Source organism: Parasteatoda tepidariorum, chromosome 4, assembly GCF_043381705.1.
Source record: "Parasteatoda tepidariorum isolate YZ-2023 chromosome 4, CAS_Ptep_4.0, whole genome shotgun sequence".
NCBI lineage: Eukaryota > Metazoa > Arthropoda > Arachnida > Araneae > Theridiidae > Parasteatoda > Parasteatoda tepidariorum.
Genome location: NC_092207.1, coordinates 102,074,124 through 102,079,061, shown reverse-complemented (window position 1 = coordinate 102,079,061; position 4,938 = coordinate 102,074,124).

The following is a 4,938-nucleotide window of genomic DNA, read 5'->3' as shown; positions in this document are numbered from 1 at the left end:
TCTTGATTTTACAAAGTTTGCGTGGATACAGAATCCATTTATCGACAAAGAAGAAGATGAATTTGGATTGACAAGTATTGAAAAAGAAAAATTTATTGAATTATCTTGTGATACTACATTAAAACATAAATTTCAGACTGTATCTCTGGTTCAATTCTGGTTGAATCTTCATACAGAATATAACACTTTGTCAAACAAAGTTTTAAAAGTACTACTGCCGTTCGCCTCATCATATTTATGCGAAACGGGATTTTATGCCTTGGCTGCAATGAAATCCAAATATCGAGCTCGTTTAGTTGTAGAAAAAGAGCTACGAGTAGCTATATCGTCACAAACACCAAGATTTGATAAACTTTGTGCTAATAGACAAGCACATCCATCTCATTAAAAACAATAATAAAATATCGTTTTCCATTAGTTTGTATGAATAAATTTTATAAGAGTAAAAATGTTTGTGTTTTTATTTCATGAAATCTTCAGGGATGGGCGCCAAATGATTAAATATTTTTGAGGGAGGCGCAGTAACATCAAGTTTGGAAACCACTGCCCTAAGGCAACTGTGACTAATTGGCTTTAAAAGATGTAGTAGTAGATTTCCACAGAAAGACTGTGGACGTCTTGAGTGGGTGGTGGCTTGGTGGGAGATGACTGTATCTATGGCTTTTCTGCTATCAGTGATCTAAGAAGTCTGACTAATTCTTGATCTTTCAGGAGTTGCTGCAATTCTCTGATGATATGCAGGAATCTGGCAGCTGAGTCTGAGGTTCTCTTTGGCTGTGCGGGGTCCTCTTTTCGGTTTTCTAACGGATCTTGCACCGCAGCCTGAGAAACAGGCCGGGTGCTCACCAGAACAAATGATACATTTAGCCGGCTCGCATCTAGGTTTTGTGCATAAGTACGTGAAATGTGCATCGGCACATTTCATGCAAGCTGTCTCGACATTGCAGGTCCTTTGCGTGTGGCCAAACTTTTGGCATCTGTAACACTGGATCTCGTGGCGGCCGCTACGAAATCTCTCCATCCGAACTGGTGAATTCAGGAGTTATCTGGTGCTGTAGATCTCTTGGTTCTTAGTGGAGTCTATGAGAATGACTGGAAAGAGGGGGAGGAGTTTACACTCTTGGCCTAGCGTCCTTCTCAGCTGTTCAACTCTGTTTGGACGAAGTCCAAAATCTAGCAGGCTTTTTTCGATATCTGTGATCTCAGCGTCGGGAGTTAGTCCTCTGATGAGAATTTTTAGATTTCTGCTATGCTGTAGATTATCTAGCTGATTGACTATTGCAGGGGAGGTCTCATCTGTAGCCTGGGCTGGAGTTGAGGCTTCTCGCTGTATAGTGAGGAGAGTCCATATCGATCTTTTCAGGTTCGGCGGTGGGAAACTTTTTCTTTTTTCGTCTCTTGGTTGGGAGTTCCTTCAGATCTGATTCAGGCTCTTTCTGTATTTGGGTTTCTGATACTGGCTCGTGATCCGTCTCCATGTTGACTGGATCAGTCACTGTTTCTGGAGTTGTCTCCGTAGTCTCTGGGTAGGATATTGGTGCAATCTCTGAGGGCTCTGCTGGCGTTTCGGTGATCTCAGTCATTTCTGTCTCAGGCGGCGTCGTAGATTCTACGGCAGTTTCCTCAGGGAAGAGCTCATTTTTTCTATCTATGAAGGCTTGAAGGTAGCATCTACTATGGTTGGCTGTTTTAGGATTATCTCGAATTCGACTTTCAAAGTAGGCGATCTTCCCATCAATATCATCTTTGGAGTGGTAGTCGCTGGCGATTAAATCAAGTTAGCTTGTCTTATATACCAGTGAATTGATATTTAATTTTTCATAGTGGTAGTTATGCTACAATATTCCTCCACCAGAATTTTATCAGGGATAGAGTTCCATGAATTGATAACACTAGTTGCTGTACTTGTGAAAGACCGGGAGAGCTTTGTTCAGTGCTGAATGTGAGAGATGTATTAACATCACGTCGTAGCGTTCGTTGTTGCATTTTGCAGTCACAAGTAGCAAGTCAACTATTCAATGTGGACTATCCATCGAAGTAGGCGTTACCATCAAGTTATTTTGTGAAGTGGGCGTTACTGCGTGTTCAAATCACGTCCGAAGGTCACCAATGTGGGGACGGATTTATGCTGAATAATTTTCCCATTAATATTTTTCCATCCTTAACAAGAATACAAATAATAAAATAAATGAAGACAGGAATAAGAGATTAACACTAGCAATTTTATTTTATACACTTTTGGAACAGCAACAGAAACATGATGCCATTCGCCACAAAACAAATATTATATACAAGAGATTTGAAATTAAATTAAAGAGGGAACATAGAGGACGCTACAATATTGATAATTTATCGAAAATCAATCGTAACAGTAATCGTGATCAGTATTTATATTTCCATAACTTTAGAAGGATTAAAGAAGCTTTATAACATTTCACCATGATAAATTTGACAGCAAGAAAAATAGAAAAAAGTTAAAATATTTCAATTTAGTCACAATTTATTTTAAATGCGTCACCCAAAAAACAACTGAGCAATTTACATAATTAAAAAGAAACAAACAACCAAACTATTCAAGAAGATTTCATAAATTTATTAAATATCTGCAAGAGGCGTCATCGCAGGTAAATATAAGATATCGTAGGTACCTAAGGTAAATCGAGTAGCAGTTGGGTACTTGTACTTCAAGATGAAGATCTCGGATAACCACACATGTGACCTTTGACGTCAGTGCAAGCTGATCGTTAATAATCGAAATAGCATGTTAAAGTTGAGCTAAGTTCCCAACAATAGTTAGAACGTAAATTAACGTGAAGTTAATTAAATACTACGCCTTATAGCACATCGAAATTGTTAAAATATAATTCTTTCCCGTCTATTTCGCTTAGATTCTTTATTTATTTGTGTATTTTATTTTAACTGTGATATATTTATGTTTTGTGAACCTGGTAACTTCGATGCATAGTTAGTTTGTTTATGTTCTACATGGCTTCGTGCCTGTTTTTGAGTTAAGTAAGAAATATATAGTGGAAAAATTTAAATCTTTGTGGAAGAATATTTGTGAAAGAATATGGAATGTGTCATTTAAGTGAATTGATACTTGATGGGCTTAACTTACTCGAAATAGAATAGAAAGAACAGTTGATAACATAAACAAATGCCACGTTTCAATACCCAATCAGGATAGAGATACCCACACTACGTCACTTGCCGATTCTCGTCAGTAGGGGAAAAATGGGGGTTCTGTCGTAGCAGGAGGTGTACAACTCAACATTACAGATTCAGCTTCTGCCGCAACAGGAGAAATACAACTCAACAATCTGTAATGACAGGGGGTTTTCTGAGATTGTGAGATTCCTACTTTAGATAAGGTTTTATCAGATGGTTTATTTTTATCTCTTCTTTAGAAAGGGAAAGAATTATTTTTATTTTCGGGACTGATGTGCGAATTATTATTTTTCCATTAAAGCATTATAATTAATTTAATTTCTAAATGAACTCTTCCTTAGAGATTACATTTTTACCAATTTTCAATAATTCTAAATATGTCTAATAATTCTAACCTGATGTAATAGTTTCATAGTCAGAATATTTGTACTTAATCAATCGATATAGTAAATATGTAATAATCATTCTAAGAGATAACAGTACAAAATCAGTTGAATAAAATGGTTTATGAGTTCAAAAAAACTTGATGAATTTTTCTACTCATTATCAGTGTAATTATTTTTCATTATATTTTTCTTCTAAAACTCGTTTGATTAAGACAGTTTTTGGAAATATCGACAAAATACTAGTGTCTTTGACATTAAGAAAGTTAAATAAACTCATATCGTCACTCTGAAACTAATGTTGTCGATAACTATGTCCCGCTTTTAATCACCTGTGTTGCAAAACTCTTCAGATTGGTTGTTAATTTGAAGTTAGAAAAATTTTCAAAATGCAGCAGAGTAGCAGAAGTTTATATTTTGAGTAATTTTCAACTTGCTTCGACTTTTTAAAAAATTTTGCAATTATATATAATTTGAAAAATTCTGAAGTTGTTTGAACATAGGAAAGTATTTTAGTAGAAAAAAACGGGATTATATAAAGTCGCAGAAGTTTAGTCGCGGTAAAAATTCGAAGCTGTTTCGGATTTGCGAACTTTTCAAATAATTTGTAGTTCGAAAAATTCAGAGTAGGTTTGTTTTCCAAAAATTCTGACAATGCTTAGAATTAGGAATATTCTGAAGGTGTTGCTACTTTGAAAAATTCTGAAGTTTTTAAAAACGGGTATGTAAAGAATCGCAGAAGTTCGAAGTTAGAAATATTTTAAAACTGTTTGTACTTAAAACATTTCTGATGTTATTGGTAGTTAGAAAATTTCTTAATTTATTTGTACTTTAAGTAGCTTTCAAATTGTTCTGACTTCGAAAAATTTTCCAAATTTTTCTACTTAGAAATATTTTAAAGCTTGGCAAATTAGAAAATTTTCGTAGTTGAGAAAAAATAAAATTATTTAAGGAGTTATAGAAGTTTGGTTTTAAAAAAAATTTAGATTTCTTTCGACTTTAAAAATGTTTCAAATAATTTGCACTTAGAAACAATTCCGAAGTTGTTTGAACATAGAAAATTGTTTTAGTCGGAAAAACAAGTATACAAGAAGTAACAGAATAATTTTTTTTTTCAAATTACTTTGATTTTGAAAATTTTTAAACTATTTATACTTTGAAAAAATTTTGAATCTGTTGGTGTTAGAAATATTCTGGAGTTGTATGCAAACTCATGTTTGTGAAAATTGCAACACCATGAAGGACTTACGCGAATGAGTTGAAATTTTCAGGAAATGCAAAGTAGAGCATGATATGCAAATGATTAGAATTTCAGACCCGTAGCGCATGCGTATGCTGAGCAGCGCCCTCTGAACGGCTACATACATTGTCTATGTATACAAAGATA